This window comes from Schistocerca nitens, chromosome 4 (assembly GCF_023898315.1).
Source record: "Schistocerca nitens isolate TAMUIC-IGC-003100 chromosome 4, iqSchNite1.1, whole genome shotgun sequence".
NCBI classification, from domain to species: domain Eukaryota; kingdom Metazoa; phylum Arthropoda; class Insecta; order Orthoptera; family Acrididae; genus Schistocerca; species Schistocerca nitens.
This window is the reverse complement of record NC_064617.1, coordinates 25,425,660-25,451,662: the sequence shown is the minus strand read 5'-3', so window position 1 is coordinate 25,451,662 and position 26,003 is coordinate 25,425,660.

Genomic DNA, 26,003 nt, shown 5'->3' with positions numbered 1-26,003 from the left:
TTACCACCGTTGCTTTTAATGTCACCAAAGGTTGTTTTGACTTTCCTGTATGCTGAGTCTGTCCTTCCGACAATCATATCTTTTTCGATCTCTTCACATTTTTCCTGCAGCCATTTCGTCTTAGCTTCCCTGCACTTCCTATTTATTTCATTCCTCAGCGACTTGTATTTCTGTATTCCTGATTTTCCCGGAACATGTTTGTACTTCATCCTTTCATCAATCAACTGAAGTATTTCTTCTGTTACCCATGGTTTCTTCGCAGCTACCTTCTTTGTGCCTATGTTTCCTTCCCAACTTCTGTGATGGCCCTTTTTAGAGATGTCCATTCCTCTTCAACTTTACTGCCTACTGCGCTATTCCTTATTGCCGTATCTATAGCGTTAGAGAACTTCAAACGTATCTCGTCATTCCTTAGTACTTCGGTATCCCACTTCTTTGCGTATTGATTCTTCCTGACTAATGTCTTGAACTTTAGCCTACTCTTTATCACTACTATATTGTGATCTGAGTCTATATCTGCTCCTGGGTACGCGTTACAATCCAGTATCTGATTTCGGAATCTCTGTCTGACCATGATGTAATCTAACTGAAATCTTCCCGTGTCTACCGGCCTTTTCCAAGTATACCTACTCCTCTTGTGATTCTTGAACAGGGTATTCGCTATTACTAGCTGAAACGTGTTACGGAACTCAATTAGTTTTTCTCCTCTTTCATTCCCCGTCCCAAGCCCATATTCTCCTGTAACCTCTTCTTCTACTCCTTCCCCTACATCTGCATTCCAGTCGCCCGTGACTATTAGATTTTCGTCCCCCTTTACATACTGCATTACCCTTTCAATATCCTCATACACTTTCTCTATCTGTTCATCTTCAGCTTGCGACGTCGGCATGTATACCTGACCTATCGTTGTCGGTGTTGGTCTGCTGTCGATTCTGATTAGAACAACTCGGTCACTGAACTGTTCACAGTAACACACCCTCTGCCCTACCTTCCTAATCATAACGAATCCTACACCTGTTTTACCATTTTCTGCTGCTGTTGATATCACCCGATACTCATCTGACCAGAAATCCTTGTCTTCCTTCCACTTCACTTCACTGACCCCTACTATATCTAGATTGAGCCTTTGCATTTCCCTTTTCAGATTTTCTAGTTTCCCTACCACCTTCAGGCTTCTGACATTCCACGCCCCGACTCGTAGAACGTTATCCTTTCGTTGATTATTCAATCTTTTTCTCATGGTAACCCCCCACCCCCCGTTGGCAGTCCCCTCCCGGAGATCCGAATGGGGGACTATTGCGTAATCTTTTGCCAATGGAGAGATCATCATGACACTTCTTCAATTACAGGCCACATGTCCTGTGGATACACGTTACGTGTCTTTAATGCAGTGGTTTCCATTGCCTTCTGCATCCTCATGTCGTTGATCATTGCTGATTCTTCCGCCTTTAGGGGCAATTTCCAACCCCTAGGACAAGAGAGTGCCCTGAACCTCTATCCGCTCCTCCGCCCTCTTTGACAAGGCCGTTGGCAGAATGAGGCTGACTTCTTATGCCGGAAGTATGCCAATGTAGTGTACAAAGTAACATGGCATGGAGAAATACGCTGTAAAGTGTTTCCGTTATCATCTTAACGGCTCTCGGTACCCCTTTTGGTTGTTTTGAAGCATATACAAAGACTTTGTGCACGTAAAATCCATTTAAGCAAACTATCAATACTTTACTGACCTATTAAGTTCTTTTCATAACAGTGACGAGCCTTACTGCAGCAGGGAAAAGTAGGGAACCAGCAGAAAAATGCACCTGTCTGACCACAAAAAAGACGAATATGCTTCTGTTTATTAGAAAGCATTGACTGAAAGTGAGGTACCAGCTGCCGACGTCTGCCTTCCTCAGCATCTTTATAAATATTCCCAATAATTCTGACATATTTGCGAATTTTTATGCTGAGCTAAAGGGACGGAAAATTAATAAATTCTCGAAGTTAGTAGACAGTGGTTGTGGTATAGAAAGAGCAAAGGAGACAATTACTGGATTAATAATGATGCTTGTGCCATCAGCAAGCAATGTCAGTTGAGCTTCTTGTTTCAGGTAAGAAGGGAGGTCATTCACATGTATCAAGAAAAGAAGGGGATCCACATCGAACTCTGTGGAACACCTAACGTAATTTCACACCAGTTACACGAACTGTCAAACTTCCTTATATCACTTAAACCATGTAAAGAAACATTTTGGTTCCTGTTCTGTAGATATGACTTTAAAAAACTCATATTCTGTTGCATTTACACCATAGAACTGTAATTTCTGTAACACAATGTCATAGTTTACACAATCAAATGCTTTGGATAAGTAACAGAAAATTCCTATTGATGACATTTTACAACTTAAAGACTCTATTATGTGGGCAGTAAAACTGTATATTCTTCCCAAAGTAAACAGCATTTTTGAAATTCGAACAGTGATTTGCTAAGTATCCCATCAGTGTTGAGATTGCTGACCACTCTTGAGTACATTACTTTCTCGACGATTTTTGAAAATGCTGTAAGCAAGGATACGGCCGGTAGTTATTGACATCTGTGGTGTCACCGTTTTTGTAAAGAGGCTTGACAATGGCGTATTTTAACCTTCCTGGGAAAATACCTTGACTTAGACGTTACATATGCGACTCAGAAGATCAGCTGTAACTGCTCCACATTGTTTTAACATCTTGCTAGAGAAGTCATCTAATCGAGTAGAACATTCATTTTTCAAATATGTAGTGATTTTTCTTTATTTCACAAGAGATTGTTAGGTGAAAATTAATCTGAGTTAGATTTCTCAAATCTGACTCTTCCATGTAATTCATGGCTTTTTCTTTTGAACTATTCTCACCGATTTTTCACCTACACTTACGAAATGGTTGTTAAATACATTAGCAACTTGTGTAATGTTGGTTAAGATCGTCTCATTCCCTTTTATAGTAATACTACGTACCCCAGCGGTTACTTTTGCTCTCTCCCCTCTAACAACATTCCATATTAATTCGATTTTATTGTCCGAGTTGTTAATTACATCTCTAACATACGTATTTCTTGATTTTCTGACAACTTTTCCTAATATGCGACAATAATTTTTATAGCGTAAAATTACTTCTGCATCTTTACTAATTCTTGCTGTCTTTTCTTTTTCTTTCTGAAGCCACTTTAATACCTCTAGTAATACAAGGTTTGTTTGATAATCGTTTGGGGTTACATTTAGTAACTTTTTGGGCTACAATGTTCAACCGGGGATACGAATATATCAAGACATATGTTGCTTTTATCATTAGTATTTAGCTCATTATACAAATCTCCCCAATTAACATTTCTTAAACTCTCTCTGAAGTGCTCTATAGATACCGAGTTGAACAACCTTATACTTTTACTTAATGGTTTCTGAACTCTATGCCTTGCTAGATTTTGTAAATTAATCAACTGAACATCATGGCCTGATAATCTATTTATCACAGGGAGAGCGTGTGTTAGTTTTACATCCTCTTGCTGTAAAAATACATTATCTGTTAAAGTGGGCCGGCCAGAGTGGCCGAGCAGTTCTAGACGCTTCAGTCTGGAGCCACGTGACCGCTACGGTAGCAGGTTCGAATCATGCCTCGGGCAGGGATGTGTGTGATGTCCTTAGGTTAGTTAGGTTTAAGGGGCTCCGGAACGCCCTATACTTGCAATGTTAAAATAACGCTGATAAATTACATCTTTCCTCACAAAGTATTTGAGGTAGGAAGTTGAACTTTTTGCAGATTATTTATTGGAATATGGGCTACAACTTAACACAGGGATTTTACAAAATTTTAGTTCAGTTCTTAAAGATGATTTTTTTTCAATTGTAATGAAAATTCACAACTTTTTTTGCAATTTTTTATTTATATATTCAAAAATATACAGTTTTTTGGAAAAAGGCTGTGTTAAATTATGCAGAAGGTACTGTGTAACATTTACTGAAAGTTTGAAACAAATATGTTTGGAAGATCCTTAGAAAACATGTAATTAGTATGAGAAAATAAAAGTTTTGGGAATCGAGCGACAAAGATTGGATTAACTTTTTAGTGCATTCCAGGTCCATAGGATGGATTATCTTCATCCTCTGCAAACTCCTCCTCCAGCTTCCTCTTGTTCCTCCTCCTGTTTACTCTTGCTTGTATTTCTAGACTCTTTACAGCCCTGTCTGCAGCCCGAAGGCGTTCCTTGTCTAAAGCAAGCATCGCTCGATGTTGTGTTCGTAGATTTTGCTACCATTTTCTTCAGTTGCAGTTACTGCAACACTGTTCCAGAAGGTGGTCATGTACGAACACTTATCACATTTCAGTTGTATTTCACTAACAGGTCCTACGTGCTTCATTATGGAGAGTTCCAGACCAACTTCACTACAATGAATACATCTTACACAGTTTGAAAAAATTCCTTTGAGAACCGACATATCAAATATTTCATTCACATCCGATTCGCCCATAAAACATTCATAGTTTTCACTCATTGAACCAAGCCTCTTCTGTGAAGTATTTTCTTTCCCACTTTGACGGCTATGGGCAGGTGTACTTGAGAGGTTAGGTTCACTCACTTGGTTATCGTCTTTATTGTTTACAGTAATAACACATACCTTTGGCTTTCCAACATTTCTCCTTTTCTTAAAAGCCTTCAGAGGATTTCTAATTACTTTTACTCATTATTATACTTCAACAAAACAGAGACTCAAGAAACAGAATTAATTACGAATGTTTTCGAGATAACGACAGAGTAAATAAACATGAAACAATCGACAATCACACCAGCGATATATATTGAACCATCACAGGTTAGCCACAACACATACTTTATCTCACATCACTAAAAATGTACCTGATGAACACGGACGTTAATAATAACACCATTTGACAGCAGTTTAACAGCGCCACAGTGGGTCACGCCCATGTAGAACACATTTCAAAAAAATTTAAAAATAGTTGTAGTCTTCGGAATTGAATAAATTATATATCTATTAAAAGGTAATAGTATGCAGATTCAGAAAACGCAAAAAAGTAAAAATTGAACTTTTCATGATTTTGAGCCTTTCCGGAGCCCCTTAAGTAGTTCTAAGTTCTAGGGGACTGATGACCTCAGCTGTTAAGTCCCATAGTGCTCAGAGCCATTTGAACCATTTTTTTGTTAAAGTGTTACTGTCTTCAGCTGTACTTGTATGGAAATTGATCCGGGATTCTAAGTTGTATATCACTGAAAACACTTCTAGTTCACTTTTACTAACAGAATTGCTTAGACAGTTTACGTTGAAATCACCACAGATTAACAACTTCTTATTTTTGTCTGACAGACAGCATAATAGGGAGTCAAACGTTTTTATCAGTAGCTCGCAGTCTCCTAATTGGGACCTGAATACTGTAGCTAATGTCTAGTTGTGGTTCACATGCACAGACTTCAAAGTGCTGATCGACACAAAATTTTCTTATTTCTACAGTTTTGCATTTATATCCTTGTTTTGTATAAATGGCAACTCCTCCTTTATCCATGCTAGCTCTGCAAGTGTAAGATGCTAAGTTGTATCCGTTTATACTGACACTTTCCATCCCCACAGTTACATGGTGTTCAGACAGACAAATTATATTAATCTGACTCTAATTTTTGATATCGTCTAAACACACTAACAGTTCATCTATTTAATTTTTTCCCCTGATAGTTCGATGAAGTGAATTGCTACTACTTTTAGCTTTATCCCCATTTACTCTACATGGAGCTTCCTTTCTTCTGTTTTTCTTGATAGGTGTCTGTCTGGATTTTGTTTTTAACCTAAAAAACCTGTCTGGCTGTCTATCAAATCACGTGTGACTGTGGCCCCCTTACAGTATCTGTTCATAGAGAAGCTAACTTATCTTTTCCCTTCCTATTTAGGTGCAGGCCATGTGTAGTGTATCCCCACCTACCAAACCTACCAATAGCATCAACTGGAACAACACTTACGTGAGATTTTAACGATGTCTGGAGCATCCTGTTCCTTTCAGTGTTAATATGTCTTACAGCAGTGTTTCCCTAGGAGCGAACATGGCGCTGAAAGACCTCTGTAAAACCCACATTTGTGTGCCCAGTTCTTGCTCCCATTTTATCCATGTCTCTCCCAATACTATGTCTTGGATTCATAGCTCGGTTGTTACCTGACCTTTCTCCTCAACGTCCTTGCGTACCTGACCTAAGTTTTCTGGCACCTGGCTAAGGCTAGCACATGGTTTCACATAACTTGTGACCTGGTGTTGTACTGTATTGTATGGAACTGGGGACCAAGAAACAACTGAGGGGCTTCGTCCCCACCGTAGCCCTGTGGTTCACAACCCCACAATAGGCTACAGCAGTCCACTCACTCACGGCCGCCCCACACCAGACGAGTGCAATTCCAAATGTGGTAGAGTAATTATGGTGTACACGCACAGGGAGACAGTGTTTGCGAAGCAATTGCCGCTGTAGTGTAACTGAGGCGGAATAAGGGGAACCAGAACGCTCAGGCCTAGGCAGATGGAAATGCTCCTTATAAACCATCCACGGACTAACCGGCACACCGGACCTCGATACAAACCCGCCGGGTGGATTCGTGCTGTGACCTGGTACTCTGCATCTAATTTCTCCTGAAGCTACTGGCCTATACCCCTCCCATGCCTGCTACCTAGGAGCAGAATTCTTATTTTCCTATTCTGATTTGACACAATACATTACAAGTTTCTTTGCCAATTATCTCCGAAGATAACGAAGAGATTGAGGTAATTTATGACGAGATAAAAGAAATTATTCAGATAGTGAAGGGACACTAAAATTAATAGTCATTCAGGACTGGAATTCGATAGTAGGAAAAGGAAGAGAATGTAAAAGGGAATAGAGTTTTACTGTTGTTTTAAAGGTTCTTGGCAATGTTAATTTGATGTAGTATGTTAGTTAGTGTGCTCTTCGCCCAGTTTTGGTTTTAGACTTCCTTTAATATGAAAGGCAAAGCTTTTGTTAAGTCAGTGTAATTTTAATTGCACTTTTATTCGCTAAATGTCTCAGTTTGGTTTTCAGTTAGGTTACAGATAGTGGCGTAGTTAGTAAGCTTTGCACCACGAGTTGAATTTGTCTGCCGCGTGAATTGTTTGCTGTTACAGAACTGGGCTGGTATGTGGGGCAGATGGGGTTCGTCGCCTTGGCAGGCAGTCTGAGATCGTGTGTGTGTTCGGCGTGTTTTCTGCCCTGGCTTGCAACCTGATCGTCTTCGAAATTGTTTGGCGGTTGCTTACTACTCGTTTGTTCCGAGTACCACCGAGTAGAAGCCACACTTCCATCCCTTAGTTAAATATCCGGCCTGTCCGCCGGGACGGCGAGATCTTCATATAAGTAACTCAAGGTGAATCATTAGTGTTGTGTAAGCATTGGTTACGTAAGCAATGAACTTAATAGTTTGCTTATGGTGGTGACTGTCTGTGATCCTTTTGCAATCAGATCTAATTATTATTTTTAAATGCTGTTTGTTATATTAATTCATGATCCAAAAACTTAATTTTTCCAAGTTTGGTGAAAGACAAGCTTTCGAAATTTAAAGACTTGGTCATTGGTAATTACATTTTGTATTTTGCATTCTTTTTTAAGAGGACAAAAATCCGAATTAAATTTTTATATTGTTATTCCAATTCTGTAGTTCTGTAATAATGAAATTTGTTTTTCAGTTGAAATTAAAATTATAAACCAACCACGAGTTTGTCCATCAGCAAGGATCCCTAGCTTCCTATCTCCTTTAAGTAGTTGTGGTTAAATTGCAATTTTGCTTTCTCTAGCACGTGATTTGAGCAGCAACACAGCTCAACAGGGCTAAAATATAGGGAGCTAAAGGCTATTTACAATTTGTACAGAAACCAGATGACATTTATAAGAGTCAAGGGGAAAGGCAAGCAGTGGTTGGGAAGGGAGTGAGACAGGGTGTAGTCTATCTCTGATGTTATTCGATCTATATATTGAGCAAGCAATAGAGGAAAGAAAAGAAAAATTTGGAGTATGATTTAAAATCCATGGAGAAGAAATAAAGACTCTGAGGTTTGTCGATGGCACTCTAATCGTGTCAGAGACAGCAAAGGACCTGGAAGAGCAGTTGCACGAAATGGGCAGTGTCTTCAAAGGAGGCTATAAGATGAATATCAACAAAAGCAAAACGAGGATAATGGAATGTAATCGAATTAAATCAGCTGATGCTATGGGAATTATATTAGGAAATGAGACACTTGAAGAAGTATATGAGTTTTGCTATTAGGGGGGCACAATAAACTGATGATGGTCGAAGTAGAAAGGATATAAAATGTAGACTGGCAATGGCAAGAAAATCGTTTCTGAAGAAGAGAAATTTGTTAACAGCGAGTACAGGTTTAAGAGTCAGGAAGTCTTTCCTAGAAGCATTTGTATGGAGTGTAGCCATGTATAAAAGTGAAACATGGACGATAAATACTTTGGAGAAGAAGAGAATAGAAGCTTTGGAAATGTGGTGCTACAGAAGAATGCGGAAGATTAGATGGGTAGATCACATAACTAATGAGGAGGTATTGAATAGAATTGGGGAGAAGAGGAGTTTTTGGCACGACTTGGCAAGAAGAAGGGACCGGTTGGGAGGACATGTTCTGAGGCATCAAGGGATCACAAATTACGCATTGGAGGGCAGCGTGGAGGGTAAAAATCGTAGAGGGGGACCTAGAGATGAATACACCAAGCCGATTCAGAAGGATGAAGGTTGCAGTAGGTACTGGGAGATGAAGAAGCTTGCACAGGATAGGGTTGCATGGAGAGCTGCATCAAACCAGTCTCTGGACTGAAGACCACCACCACCACCACAACAACAACAACAACAACAACAACAACAACAACCGAACTGTCTTTTTTTATTTAAGCTAATGTTCTGCTTCAACCTACATTCAACTACATCTGGATGAGGCCTTTCCTCCACTACTTCAGATAGCCAGCCAAACTGATTTGCTAATTGCATTTCGAAAGTTTTTTCAACAGTTCCCCTTTTTCGCCCTTTCCTTGCTACCTTTCATCAGCACCCCGTCGCTTTTTTCTCCCTTTGCGTACATAATTCCAAATTAGCGTTTTCTAATTCAGCCCTAAGGGCACAAATTTTTGCCAGCGATTTTTCTTTCCTTTCTACATATCCTACATTGCCATGGAAGAGCATCGTTATCCACCCCCATTTCCTTGTCGCTACATTCGCCCTTGTGAAACCATAACCTACAATCTCCTCAGAACTCCGCCTCCTTCAGATTTCTACGGCAACCACCACATTTTTCAAATACGGTTTGTAAGAAAAAGAGAGGAGGAGACACAAATAAAGAGAAGCAGGGACTGGAAGTGGAAGAGAGCCGGTGATTATGAGAAACAGAGTTTGTGACAAAGACAAAGAGGAAGAGAGACAGTGACAGTGAGAAGAGACAGCTGCAGTGAGAAGGAATAAATCAGATACTATAGTAATAGAGAGCAAAAGTGAGATGGTGACAGAGAGAGGGGACAGAATTAGTAGGACAGAACTAAGGAGACTGTGGCTGTGAGACCGGGGCTGTGACATTTAGACAGACACAAACAGACATGATAATGTGTTGGGTAGAATGGTAGAATGAATGAGTGAGAATAGGCAAGTGGGAATGGATGGGTATGAGCGACCAGTGTGTGGGGGCGAATTACGGTTATGGGAGCTTGTGGGAAGAAAAGATGAGTTGCATGTTAAAAAAAAAAAAAAGGCGTGAGTATGTTCACATGCAATTTTTTGGGAAAATTTTAATAATCATCGTATTCGCCTTTCTTGTGCTCTAATACGAGCCTTTTTCTGCTGGTTAAGAAATGTGCCCCGTCATATAGAAGATTTAGACCAACTAATCAAAGTTATCTGATTACGAAGTATCTGTACAACTTTACGTAAACAGTGAACATTAAGTGATGTGTGCAACGACTTAGAATGGACGCAGCAAAAGGAATCACACGTAGAATCATAACAAGTGTTTAGTTCCTACTGCTGTGAAATGGTTCAAATGGCTCTGACAAGGGAACCTCCCCATCGCACCCCCCTCAGATTTAGTTATACGTTGGCACAGTGGATAGGCCTTGAAAAACTGAACACAGATCAATCGAAAAAACAGGAAGAAGTTGTGTGGAACCGTGAAAAAAATTAGTAAAATATACAAACTGAGTAGTCCATGCGCTAGATAGGCAACATCAAGGACAACTTGAGCTCAGGAGCGCCGTGGTACCGTGGTTAGCGTGAGTAGCTTCAGAACGAGAGGTCCTTGGTTCAAGTCTTCCCTCAACTCAAAATTTTACTTTCTTTATTTTCGCAAAGTTATGATCTGTCCGTTCGTTCATTGACGTCTCTGTTCACTGCAATAAGTTTAGTATCTGTGTTTTGCGACCGCACCACAAAACCGTGCGATTGGTAGACGAAAGGACGTGCCTTTCCAATGGGAACCGAAAACATTTGATCGCAAGGTCATAGGTCAACCGATTCCTCCACGGGAAAACACGTCTGATATTTTCTATACAACACTGGTGACGGCATGTGCGTCACATGACAGGAATATGTTGTCGACCCACCTAACTTGTACACTTGGCGAATGGGTAAAAAGATTCTTCTACCTTGCCCGATATAGGTTTTCTTGTGGATGTGATAATCATTCCCAAAAAAGTGATGAAAACATAAGAGTTTTGTCACATAAACTGAAAATAAAAAATTAAAATTTTCACTTGGGGGAAGAATTGAACCAAGGACCTCTCGTTCCACAGCTGCTCACGCTAACCACGGGACCACTGCGCTCCTGAGCTCACAATGTCCTTGATGTTGCCTATCTTGCGTATGGACTACTCAATTTGTATATTTTGCTTATTTTTTCATAGTTCCACACAACTTCTTCCTGTTTTCTCGATTGATCTGTGTTCAGTTTTTCAAGGCCTATCCACTGTGCCAACGTATAACTAAATCTGAGGGGGGTGCGATGGGGAGGTTCCCTTGTGGGCACTATGGGACTTAACATCTGAGGTGATCAGTCCCCTAGACTTAGAACTACTAAAACCTAACTAACCTAAGGACATCACACACATCCCTGCGCGAGGCAGGATTCGAACCTGCGACCGTAGCATCAGCGTGGTTCCGGACTGAAGCGCCTAGAACCGCTCGGTCACAACAGCCGGCTGCTGTGAAATCTGAAAAACAAAATTTCAGATGGCAGTTATAAGAAGAAGAACAGCGCCAAAAATAGAACAAAACCATAATATGTAGAACAACATCCACACATCCACGGAAGATGCCGCTGAAGACGTCTTGCAAACAATAAAGGCGAAACGCCTACTGCACGAAAATTGTGTTTCATTCAGTTGAAGTTACACGGTCTGGAAGTAAAAATTATCAACATACCGAAAGAGTATCCATCCAAGTATAAAAATTATGACTACAGAACGCTGAAGTTAAAGGCCGTTCTTTACTGGTGGCTAACTTTATTCCTACAGATCTTAGGATGTTACACACTTCTACATGAATACATTATCTGGGCAATAAAATCTACTGAGAAAAATCAGGTGCGAGCTGGATGTATAATGAACTGTGAGACGGAACGGTGGAACAACGAGAAAATTTTGTAGAGTGTGCGACGTTACGGCGCCAGCGAAGGCAGAACAAGCTAGCAGCCATGCGTGCCTCCTATGTGGGGGAAATGCAGACGATAATTGCTTCAGCCTGAGTGGTTAATCCAATTTAATGAAATGGCAGCTTTTGTTTATTCAGGCCGCTGCACATATACAAAGGAGTTCAGCGGAAGCAAAATGTACTCCCTGCTAATGCTTATTTCATTTTCATTTTGTTCTACTTAAAAGATAAACAGTTCTGACGCATGGTGATGTATTCTTGTGTGTGTGTGTGTGTGTGTGTGTGTGTGTGTGTGTGTGTGTGTTACTGTGTATAAATCGCCCACGTTAGAAAAAATATCAAGGAGGATGCAGTTTGCATCACTTTCTTCTTCACACAGAAATTAATCGTGATATGGATACTGGAATTTATCAGAACTATTGAAAAAGAAATAGTTTTTCTTGAGATGTCTCTCCTTTTGGCATTGAATCCATATTTTGCCTCCGCGTTTTTCTTCCGTTTTTGTTACAATGTGTCTTCATTATAAGTTGGTAAAGTACCAAACTACATGTACCTGGAGTGAAAACTAATTTAATTTTTGAACGTGAATCAAATTCTATTGCCGTATACACGTGAAACATTGCTCTACTAGCGAGGAAGTACGTGTCCATCGGTTAATATTTCTTTTCTCTCTTCTGGTTAACCCTAGATTGCTAAATCCCCATAAAATTTACGATTGCAGTATGGTATAAAACAAGACATTTTGTAATTCATTTGGTATGTAACATAGCTTTGAAGGTGTAGTAATTGTAATTAACTAATGCGTAACATATAAATTATGAATTCCTTTCAATAAATTTAGAGTAGTACAGTTTACGGTGGTTCAGTAGCAATGTAACATTTTCCGCCGTTTTGTGTTCCAGGGTTAAAGGCCCTAATACAGCTTTTTCTCTGGTTGTGCGTATCTGACCAACAACAGTCCCGCACCATATTAGTATACTAGCGGCCTTGAGACTGACTTTTTCGATCACTCTGATGTTTTGATGAAAGCTCCCGTTCCACCAACATCACCAAAATTTTCAGTAAAAATAACCATGATCACTTTTCAAAAAGAGCAATTTGAGGCACATCAAACAGCCTAATTTCTTGGACTTTCTCAACACGTCAGCTACAACAGAACTATAATGAGGAACAGTTTTGTTTCCGTTGTAGATTGACAGTATTTCCCCCGTACTCCAGCCAAGTACCGAAGTTTGTTCCCTGCTTTACCTCCGATTACCGTTTGTGACCAGTCCATTTCATAACCATTTTAGGTTGCTGGAAGCAAGTTGTGGCTCACTGGTGTTGTGATCATTTGATGCTACGTTTTTACGGTTTGTGCTGCACACATTTTAACATTTCTGAACATTTAAAGAAAGATTTGATTGTTTAAAATATTTTGAAATCTTATGGAGGTCTCATTGGATGTCTATGTAGCCTTTCCCAGATAGTGCTTCACCAGTATCTTACCCCCCACCTCTCCATCCAATTCGGTCGTTCAAAGAATCGAACTCGTATCAAATGCTAATTTTTCACGAATCTTGATATTTACGATATCCTCTCTCCTAAACCATGAGTCATGGAACGACCTGATGTTGCAGGAACGTCCAGTGGTATGTATGGATACTATCTGCAAAATGTGTTGCGAATAGGGTTAGTGCTAAATAAGTAATAAATTGCAACGTTATACTTTATGCTGAAGTTTTATTGCATGAACAGAAAAAAATGTAGTAGCGTGATAAACTTTCTTTCTGTCGTTGATTGGGGGAGGCGTGCCTGTGAGGAAAAGCTTCGGAAAGGCTTGAAATTATGTACAAAGTTGCTGGATGAATAGTGTGTCCTGTACTGCCACGAGATATGTACATAGTTTCCGAGTTCAACTGATTTGTTCAACTACTAAATCATTAAAATTATACCTCTTACTAAGCAGATTATAACTGCACTTTACAATTTTGTATTCGATCAATAATTATATGGAGTAATAAAAACCAAATTTTGCTTGCCTCTGGAAGTCATTAGACAGGTAACCCGCAAATGGTGCCAGGTGATTATTCTATCCGTTCAGGGTTACGGGTTACAGACAGATAGGTGCATCACGTGAAAAAAAGTCACAGGATACTTTTGATGTTCCCAGAATGAGATTTTCACTCTGCAGCGGAGTGTGCGCTGATATGAAACTTTCTGACAGATTAAAACTGTGTGCCGGACCGACACTCGAACTCGGGATCCTTGTCTTTCGCGGGCACACAGTTTTAATCTGCGAGGAAGTTTTCACTTTTGATGTCATATACCAGGTTAGTATCACACAACGTGAACATGATCTGTCCTGTACATCTCCCAGTGGCACATGTGACTTTACGTCTACATGTGTCAGTGCCTCTCTGTTGATGAAAACCAAATGTTCCAATGTGTGTGAATTCCTAAGGGACGAAACTGCTGAGGCCATCGGTCAATAGGCTTACACCCTACGTAAACTAACCTAACCTAGCATACGCTAAGAACAGCACTCACACCCATGCACTATGGAGGACTCGAACCACCGGCGGGAGGGGCCGCGCAATTTGTGACACGGCGCCTCTAACAGCGCGGTCACTCCGCGCGACGAAGAAAACACCACCTTCCTGCCAACAAATCCTCAGTCCAGCCATAACTTTTTTTTCATTCCGCACATGGTAGTAATTTCGGTCACAGACGATACGTTACTAAATGAAATGGATTGCATGTACCAGACTGCCTTCACGCTTGGTTTTCATGATGTCATTTGAGAAAATCGCGATTTGGCTTTCACGTGAGCGATGTTTTCGATAATGTGGTGATTTGTTCACCTACTAAGCAGCTTTGGATCAGACAGTCCCAAATTAGATGAAGCTGGCCAGGAGATCCCGGCTACGGTTGAACACCAGCCTGGCTCGCTATTTGATGCCATTTGGGTAAATGAGAAGGAAACAGGAAACGCCTTCCTCGTCGTCACTTGGCCTCAAGCCGAGCCATCGACGGGAGAGTAACCGAGACGACGGCTGTGCCTACGTCAGCGGCAGCGTGGCACAGTGGCGCAGGCCGCACCGCAGCCTGGCTGGCACAGACAGTGCGCTACTCCCTGGCCCCGGCGGCGCGAGTCATCCGCCATGATGTCACGTGTCACCCCCAGCTCGCAAAACATGTCCTCACGCACAATATACGCGCCGCGCGCCGGCGCCGGCTGAGAAATTGGATGGCGGGCAGTGGGCAATATTTCCCAGCTGACGTCACCGCGGCTTTGGGCCTCAGCTGCAGCTACTGGCACGCCGATCGCTGTCACGTCGGCCCGAGCTCTCCGTCTCCAGAGGAACAGCTAGTCAGCTACCTCCAGGTGGCTCCGAGCGACATCGTTACAATTCTGTGGTTTGCGTGACATCTGTCGTTTGATTACCGGCGATCATCTGCTATTCTGCTGTGGTACAAAAGTCTTGGCTGAGGTGTACTGATTCTGCTGAAGTCAACTCTGCAAGTACTGAGGAAGATACGCGTCAAGCCTCCAAAATAGTAGCCAATACGCTTGCACCGTTATGTGAGTGCTGTGTGTGTGTGTGTGTGTGTGTGTGTGTAATCTTATGGCACTTAACTGCTAAGGTCATCAGTCCCTAAGCTTACACTCTACTTAACCTAAATTCTCCTAAGGACAAACACTCACACCCATGCCCGAGGGAGGACTCGAACCTCCGCTGGGACCAGCCGCACAGCCCATGACTGCAGCTCCTTAGACCGGTCGGCTAATCCCGCGCGGCTGTGAGTACTGTTTTTGGTATTGGGGCCCAATTAACACTGATATTTATCTTTTGGCTGGCTGGACACAGATTTCTTCGACCCATGGGAGATAGCCTGAAAAATAAGAACTGGCAGGTTCTAACTATATGATGAGCGTTTGCTTCTGATGTTGTAAGAACCAGCTTAAAGCGACACACACAGAAATATACTTAAACCCATCGCTCCCGCTCCCGCACTGATCGCGAAGACAGTGTCTGACTAGAGGCGTTTAAGGAATCACTATTTCTGCACTCCGTAGGTGAATGGAGCGTGAAAAAGCCCAAATAAAATTACGTGCAGATATTCACGATGCACCTCTACATCTACACAAAAATTCTCCACAAGCCACCAGTACTGTTCATGACTGAGGGTAGCAGACATTTCGAAAGAAAAACTGTCCTTTCCTGTTCCACTCACAAAAGGAGCGAAGGAAAAACGTCTCCCTATATGCCTCCGTGCGAGCCCTAATTTCTGTTAGTTTGATTCACAGCGTACTCCCATATATTGACTTGCACATTATTAAGTTTAAGGCTGCTGGAAGCCAGCGAAAGCACTGCAAGATAGGAAATCAGAGACACAATGCAGGAAGCAGGCACATGTATTACTTTTCAAGTTACCGGAGGTAAACGGTAATGCTACGGCCTTGCGAACTGCAGACGCTCTGGACAACTGTCACAGGGTAAAAGCTTCAGTTCACTGAACTCAAAAATGGTTCAAATGGCTCTGAGCACTATGGGACTTAACATCTAAGGTCATCAGTCCCCTAGAACTTAGAACTACTTAAACCTAACTAACCTAAGGACATCACATATATCCATGCCCGAGGCTGGATTCGAACGTGCGACTGTAGCGGTCGCGCGGTTCCAGACTGAAGCGCCTAGAACCGCTCGGCCACATCGAGTTCACTGAACTAACTGATGACTAAATCCACCTCCAGAAAGCTGTTACAAGGCGTCACAGTAGAGGAGGTCACAGACAGGCACTTCTAAGCATAGGCACTAAGCTTGATACTTGCCACTCAGAACCGCAACGTTTGTGGGTTTGTAGAGGTTAGAGTGATATAGCAGTGGTCACCACTCACAGAGGCGTATGGGCGGCGCCAGCCTGTTGTTGACAGCTGTAATACGAAGGGCAGTGATGTTTAACTATCAGCTGTTTGCTGCTGTTAGCGATCTTGGAGTTTGTTTATGTAGAGGCCACCTACAGGGAAGGACGAGGGAAAGGACCTAAACTTGGTTGGCTAGATTCATCAGGGAGGTGCAGAGCTCCACGTCAGATTAGCTGACACCACTTTAAATCAGTAATGTTGGAAATGCCATTATTAGCCCATGATCTCACATTGACAGTCTTCATGGAATTTAGATGCCCATTTCTAATCGTTGATTCTTGGCAATCACTGCAAGTATTCTCTTTTCGCATGAAATCACGTTTTCCTCAAATGTAATTGGAATCTATTTACTGTTTTGCTGTTGTAGTCACTATTTTTATATAAAGACTTCAAACTGCGTAATTGTAGCGAAGTGGCGTATTCCACCTGTATTAGTCGAGTGGTGGAACTTGCAGGCGTTAACATATCCTGCAAAGTCATTCGTCCTGAAGCTGTCTTTAATTATTCGTCCTCGTTCCACGATGCTAAACTTTGTTTCGTTTCACTGTCTGTTTTTTTGACGTGGTCGGTTACTGCTTATTATTTCTTTCAGTTTTGTGAGAATGACTTGCGTATTGCTCTCACAACTAGATTCTACATACTGCTGTGTGATTCAGATTTTTTTTCAGTTTCAGCATGTTGATGTCGGTGTGCAGCAGTACATGTTTCAGGAAGTACAATTTGTGTTTCAGTGTTTAATTTGTTAATGCTGACCTCTTGAGTCACGAAGTGTCCATTACACCTACATTTTCATTTTTATTACTTGTTTCAATCGCAGAGATGATGGTCATAGTAGTTTTTTGGAAAGTAGAGTAAGTTATTTAATTCATTGCATCGATAGCATGTCCGAATTCATATCAAGCCTGATTGATGTTTTCGTTACTGGCTTCGTATCTCTCATTTAATTCTAACAAATAATTCACTGAAGACTGTAATGTGACATTTTCTCCCAGTTTAGTCATGTTGCTTTGGAGGCTTGCGTGACCGCTGCCAAACTTCTGTAGGAAAGCAAAACAGACTCCCAGAATCCAAACGTATGCACATGCCGGGTGCCCGTTAAAACTCCCACACACGAACGGCACACTTGAACTCGTCGTCACCACGATCCTTTCATAAACCACGGGACTCTTCGTCCGAGTTCCCCTTTGCCCTGTATCCTGAATCCTTGGGTGCGGATATTTCCTTTCCAAGTGACGCTTGATCTGTTACATACAACACCTGATGTTAGACAGACGCGATCTTTTACCTGGCCTCTAATTCTCATTCAGCTGCTCTCTCTTGCACCATTCCCTGCACGCCTGCCATCTTAATGACGCACGAACTCTACTTCCGAAATTAATCGATACAGATGTTGGCAATTCCTTGGCTTTTATGTCAACAGGTGCTGTCCTACCGATAAATTTGCTGCATATTATCCACCCAAATTCCGCGTCGCCTCGATTAAAGCCTGTTATAAGCGTCCCCTGACCGTTAGACACAAATTTCTAGTAACTTTGCACATCGCTCAAACCAAACTTTTCGCCATGACTCTGCAATTCTAGAAAGAAATAGAGCCACCGTTCCGCGAGCTTACTACCTGTTCCTGAATGAACTCCTCCTTCGTGCAGCAGTCTTTCTAAAGTGATAGGCGGTTCAGTAAACAGAACGGAGGAATGAGCACATAATTCCTGACTGATTCGTTCCCCCAGCCTTGTCATTGCAATTGGAGCTCCCCACACCACACTGTAGTGAACAGCACTAACACCACTGAGCAGTTTCCTCATTCTTCTGACCAAGTCGCTGAGTAACTGATGTATCTGTTCACCGGGCGTATCCTTCACGCTGACTTACGCAAACCCCGATTTCTCTGAGCATGAACCACAGCACGTGTCCTAGTTCTACTGATCTGTGAGTTTGAAGGCTCAGCTATTTCAAAAAAGAATATTAACGAAACAATTTCCGCTACGAAACACTGAATACCGGCAGCGGCGTTACTCACCTTGGCCGCTTCCAGGTTGGCGGCGTCACAGCGGGGCGCACCAGCTCATCCGTGCTCCCACAAACATCACAGGCTCTAACTGATGACTCGGAAACAATTTCCTCCTTGCGGAGACCAGCGATACCTGGAACCTCTCTTGCAGACATTCTCAAACAATTGGCAAGCAGTAATAACAAAAGGCAAGCAACTAACAACCAAGACGACTTACTAACATCAAATGAAATATTTTTTTGGCTCAAGTACCCGCACAAATATTTCAAAATTCCAATTATGCAAATCTCCCACCAAACCAAGAATCACGCACTGATTCCAAAAAGTAGTGGTATTCAAAGTGGTGGTGCTGGGTTGTGATGTGTGCATAATAACACCCCGCAAATAACATGTTTTTATTGAACAACAGAAAAACCCAATCATTAAAATGAATACCCATCTGCTCGCGCCGTAACGGAGGTGAACCGTTACAACAACATTACTTCCTGCTGACTTCGTCATTGGCACTGGAAATGTTGACAGGTAACGTGTTCCGAGCATTCGCCAACCGAAACACTTCTATCCGACAGCCACATAGCGCAGCGTGATTCATCGCACCACATCACAAGTCTGCAGTCATTCACTATCCAGTGACGTCTCTGTTTGTACCACCCCCAGCGTAGCGTACATACGAGTAAATGAGTGACTTATGAGAAGTTGCCTCATGCCATTCCTTTTCACTCTGTACGAATTTGCATTGTGCTAGATGGACTGCTGCTAGCAAATTGGAATTCGTGATCGATTCCTTCCGCTGCTTTAAAGCATTACAGGTATTTTGTATCCACTCCCCGCTATTCTCGACGGTCCCTACCGTCGGTACCTGAAGCCTGCCTGTTCTCCGTTTGGCTGTCCTTGTTTCTTCCGGTTTCCATTTCACCAGTGCACTACCGACAGTCGACTTTCACGGCCTTACAAGGTTTGAAATGTTGCTGATGAATCTGTTACTTGGGGGTAATCCAGTCACTGGTCATCGAGCTCTGCAGACCGATCCGTTCTGCTAACAACACAACACTCTCGGCCTCCTCTTATACTGGCGGATTCGCCTATCGTGACATCCAGCGGTCAATTACGGATTAAACTGGGGTAAACCAGATACTGTATACTGCTACTACTGTATACCACTATCAGATGGAGTTCACTCAGTCTTCCCGCAGGTGAACGTTGAAGTGGCCAGCAGCATCATTACACTGGTGAAGTTTTGCAGCTGCGGCCGAGTCGACGCTAAGCCTCGGACAGTGGCAGCTGCCCTGTGCGTTCCTTCAGACCTCAGGTACCGACGGCAGGGACCGTCGAGAATAGCGGGGAGTGGATACAAAATACCTGTAATGCTTTAAAGCAGCGGAAGGAATCGATCACGAATTCCAATTTGCTAGCAGCAGTCCATCTAGCACAATGCAAATGCGTACAGAGTGAAAAAGAATGGCACGAGGGCAACTTCTCATAAGTCACTCATTTCTGTACGCTACGCTTGAGGTGGTACAAACAGAGACGTCACTGGATAGTGAATGACTGCAGACTTGTGATGTGGTGCGATGAATCACGCTGCACTATGTGGCTGTCGGATAGAAGTGTTTCGGTTAGCGAATGCTCGGAACACGTTACCTGACAACATTTCCAGTGCCAATGACGAAGTAAGCAGGAAGTAGTGTTGTTGTAACGGTTCACCTCCGTTACAGCGCGAGCAGATGGGTATTCATTTTAATGATTGGGTTTTTGTGTTGTTCAATAAAGACCTGTTGTTTGCGGGGTGTTGTTATGCACACATCACAACCCAGCCGAAGTGGATCTGCGCTGCCCGCCATTATCCGTGCCCACTTCACGACCGCCGCGCCCATTCGTACGTACTCCATGTGATTCACACGTGATGACTTCTCTCTCAAGCATTTTTGCAGTTCACGCGTACAGAGGTCACTTAATGTCAATCCAAAACCGGCAATTTGTTCTAGCCGTACCAATAACGTGGCGATGTACAATATTTTGCCGAATAGAGATTGGTGGCGCCGCACAGTGCTAATAAGTTGTCGCTAAATTCACGAATCGAGTACTTCTGGACCACTATTGATAGCGACCAACTTCTCGACATGAGTGTGGTGCTCAACGAAGACTGTAAGACTGGCAATTAGAATGAGCAGTAATGGAAATCTTAAACACTACTGACGCTTGTCAAAACAGTGATTTTCCTATTATACAGTGTTTCTTATCAGTGTAGTACACTGACCTGTATCACTATTACATGGGATACATTCCAAGATTCCTAATTACATGAGCGAGTGTCATAAACACGAAAAAGACTTTATTAGAATTATATAATTTTTTTAGTTTGGAAATTGGTGTATACACCTAAATTAATTCACAGCCCTTCTCCATAGTAATAGACTTTCAGTGCGGTTTTCGTTTACTTGAAAGTACCTTTTCAATTTAAATCGAATGGCGATCCTAAACAAGTCATAGACTCAAAGAATTTCGCTTTTGCTGCTACATTGTTGAGTGTTGTTCACTTGCTGTACAGTAATTCAGGGTTGTTTCAACAGTCCATATCTAATTGTTATTTTGAATGGTTTCAAAAGTTTATTTTTCCTTGTGATTAATTTATCGAAAGTAAACGAGCGGAGGTCTACATCGTGACGTGTTCAGTGCCATTTCCAAGTTACTATTGTCAGAGTACACTTCTTTTTATGAAGTGTGTTCTGTTGAAAGTACTAAAGACACTCATTAAAGCATTCTAATTTCAGTAATTGCAGGGAATTATGGGTCAGTGGGAACGAGACCAAATAATATAATTGACTTGTACGCGTGATTCTCGTCTACATGCTACACTGACGTAACCAACTGCTATTGCAGAGACCTTTGATTGGACTGGCCACAGCAATTCTCCGAAATTATCCAAGCTCACTGCAAACAACTGTCATTCAGGTAAGTGTAAGCATTTATTTCCGTGAAACAGCACTACATATTTTACTCCTTTTATTTATTAATAATTCCTTACCAAATTTATTGTGATAGTCGAGTGAGCTATGACTGCCTTTCTCGGCAGTCAGTTGCGTGCTATCGCGAAGTTAACCAACAGTGATAGCATGAGAGCTGGTGGACCCCATGGACTACTGGCGCAATACGGGAAGGTTGGCGACAGTCACTTGTAATGTCCCCCTTCCCGTCTATCGACAATGTTAGAAATGTATGACCGCGTAAGCATGTACCTAAACAATTAATGTAAAATTTTGAAAAGGCTATCGTTCCGAAGACTCAATATAAAGTCGATAAATGAGGGGGAGGTTAACAACAAGATGCCTTCTAGGACAACTTATTCCGCCTACTTAATTAGTGTAATATCTAGTATGGTTGCTCGAAAGGTTTGTGCTATCATTCACGTACTGTGCCAACGAGAAGGGGTACCACGTGGATCGGAACAGAATAATAAGAGTTACTGAAATAATTATAGCTAAAAGAAATGCGGTCGCCAGCCCAATTGGGCAAAATTTCTGTTCGGTAGGTGAATTAATGAACCGAACAGTCAATGGCAAGAATTACTCGAACACGGGCGGCAACAGAGTGCTGCACGCAAGTTAGCAAAAGCAATTGAAACATTTACGTAATAAAGCGAGAAAGAAAATAGTTTGCACTCGAAATATCATTAACTAATAGAGCTGAAATTTTGAAAGCATACAATATAACAGATCAATCGTTACTGACAATGGCCCTACCTCACAATAACGTCTACTATTTTCATATGAATTTTCGAAAATGGCAAAAAATAATTAAAAGAAACTCTATTGACTTCTGAACAGGAAAGTAGAAATTGATAATTGTATCGAAAGGTAATTTTGACTGCAAGTCCTAATGTGTACCAGAACTTTACTAACAACAAATTACAATAATCACTGATAATTGCACTCACTCATTAATTCTAGTTGGTGCTTTTGTTCATACTGCCAGGAATCATTTTAATTTGATGAGTTGATTTACTATTTGCAACAATTAGATCGCCTCAGATTAAAGTTCAAATTTAAAGTTAGTGAGACTGAAATTTCTGAATGCTTTTAGTTCAAATCTTTAATGTAACTGAGTCATTTAGTTCATAAGGAAAATTAACTGGCACTGCAATTTTCATTTTTCATAAACGGTACTCGGATTATTGTAACAATAGGACAGGACAGGAGCCTACTTGGTGAATGATTTTAGGAGAATCACGGGTAAACATTTTTGATTAAACTATGATAATTATTCACTCGCAAAACACACAAAGCTGAGTAACGCCGTTGCACAACTAGTTGACGATGAGCTGTGACGTAGCAGTCTTACTTCAGTCCATTCTCGCCGTGACGAAGTTGCTGACTACGATACTGCTGCTGCCTCCTTTCCATGATAATTAGCGTGCACGGCAGTTATTGGCAATGATATTGGCGTGGCGGGTTCTTGATGTTTCTGCAGCCAATATTTCCACCGCCCACGCTCGTCACTTGTCACGTGCCGCTAAACAATCACTCCTCCAGTACAGTGCACGCCATCCATGCGCCCGCACTTCACCAAGTCTCACACCGGAGTCCTCTCTCTGTGTAGCGCGCGCTCTGACGTAACATCCTCCCGCGTCCAGAGACGCCGCTACTCCAACGATACTTATTCGTTGACAGAAACCTAACGTTTCCCTAACATTCCCTCAGCGATTACTCAGCGATATTTACATAATATACACAATTGATTATACAGCAAAATAAACAAATTAATTCATACATCGTGTACATATAAATTTACATGAAGATAAGAGCAAGTATATATACAATAATAAATGGACAAAGAGCACATCGGCATGAAAGTGTTACACACTCACCACCTGGGCTCGAACCCTCATCGCTACGACACAGCTGTTCACGCTTTGTACAGTGAGCCTCACCCACTACTGTGATAGCTGGACTCTGCCTCCTGCTGCTTCGCTGAACATTTCTGCCCCTGTCCAGCTTTCCTGGGTCAAGAGGTTTAACCAGCAGGAGTGTGGCTGCTTTATACAACGTACCTTGTACAAGCAGGACGGAGAAATTATTTTCGTATACTCTAGAATGTGCACCGTTCTTATCGAAAACTTTTGGATAACCCGTACGTAAATATTCTATTAATGTTCGCTGACGAAGTTATCGATTCATGTACTATTCTGTAACTTACTATTCTATAGCTGTACGTACTACAGCTTTACGTATCAAACGGTCGTCACTTTCTTCGCCGTAATCAGCTCATCTGCTACGACCAGATTTTTCAGTAATCTGGCTACACATTATAGTCCGCAAAATCTTACCCTCTCCATTGTCAAATTAATGGCACCTGATGCCATAATATGACGTCCATCAAGCTTTGTTTTCGTTTTAAAAGTCATTTATCTCTCCTAAAAGTAATTACTGATTTAATATTGTACTCTCCTTCAAGAACGCAATTCTATTTCTGTTAAAAACTGTGAACGTGATAAGTCACATATACCCGTGGGTACGCTACGTATCTGTCGACAATTGTTTGGTTACTGTTCCGCCGTTCCTCCAGCTCCACTGTCGACGTTTCACATTCATTCCGGATTGGAACTGAGTCTGCGACCAGAGGTTGTCGGTAGCCGCATGGCACGTCATTTTGAAAGAAACAACCGAGCCATTGAATTTAGTTGATTGAGGTACATCACTAAACCGCCGGGAAGCGAGCAGGGGTCTTGAACCACATTCCACTCATTCGGCGGTCGTAGGCACCATCTGGATTTAAGAAGCTCCCCTACTAAGACGTAACAAAAGAGTGAAGAAACTGTTCCCGAACTGAAGACCGCCGTTTTCAGTGTCGAATATGAATACTGGCCTACGATTTAAAGGGTTTGAGAGATGACTGACGCAAGTAAACCGAATAACAAAACAAGAGTACGTTTACTTCACAATTCCTATTGAGTAATTAAATCTATTTTAAATGAATGTAGTTTCCTAGTTTTCTGTATTAGGTCTCCACCAAAAGATTGATGCTATAAACATCTGTTCAAGTACCGGGTGATCAAAAAGTCAGTATAAATTTGAAAACTGAATAAACCACGGAATAATGTAGATAGAGAGGTAAAAATTGACACACATGCTTGGAATCACATGGGGTTTTATTAGAACCAAAAATAAATAAATAAATAAACAAAGTTCACAAAATGTCCGACAGATCGCGCTGGACAGCAAAACGTCAGTGACTGCGCGTGACAATCGTGCATAAAACGAGCTGTAATGAGAGAGAGAATCAGATGCGCCGGCAGTCGCACCATATTGAGGTTACCTGAAAAGGCGCTTTTACTGAAGCTGTATTATCAGAATGGGGGATGTGCTAGTTCAGCGTTACGATCCTATCGCCATAGGAAGGGGATTCGAACGGGTAAAGGTCCGTTGACAAATGCAGCTGTGGCGAGAATGATTTCGAAGTTCGAAGCCACGGGTTGGTTAGACGATAGACCACGTAGTGGCCGACCGAGCACAAGGCGTAATGCTGCTGAGACAGTTCAGGAAGAAATGGAGACTGCAGCGGGTTCGTCTATGCACGGGATATCAGCGCTCGTGCTGTCGCACGTCGCACCGGCATTCCATACACTACTGTTTGGTTGGCACTGAGGCGTACCCTCCGATGCTATCCGTACAAAATCCATCGGCAGCATGAACTGTTACCTGGCGATTTAGTGAAGCGGAGGGAATTTGCGGTGTGGGCGTTTCAAAAGATGGCGGAAGATGACGATTGGTTGAGTAACGTGTTGTGGACCGACGAAGCTCATTTCACGCTCCGTGGGTCTGTCAACGCCCACAACTGCAGAATTTGGGCTACCGAAAATCCTAGAACTGTCGTGGAAACTCCATTGCACGACGAGAAAGTTACGGTATGAGTTGGATTTACCACATGTACCGTTATCGGGCCTATTTTCTTCGAGGAAATGCGTGATCCTGGTTTTGTAACTGCTACCGTGACGGGTGAAGGTACGCCGATATGTTACAGAATCGCATCATCCCAAGCCTGGCTGATAAACACCTGCTGGAACGTACGATGTTCATGCACGATGGCGCTCCACCTCATGTTGCTAGACGCGTGAAAGATCTCTTGCGCGCGTTGTTTGGTGATGATCGTGTGCTCAGCCATCACTTTCGTCATGCTTGGCCTCCCAGGTCCCCAGACCTCAGGTGTATCGTGATCGACCGACATCTCTAGGGATGCTGAAAGACAACATCCGACGCCAATGCCTCACCATAACTGCGGACATGCTTTACAGTGCTGTTCACAACATTATTCCTCGACTACAGCTATTGTTGAGGAATGATGGTGGACATATTGAGCATTTCCTGTAAAGAACATTGTTCTTACTTTATGCTAATTATTGTTATTGTGATCAGATGAAGCGCCATCTGTCGGACATTTTTTG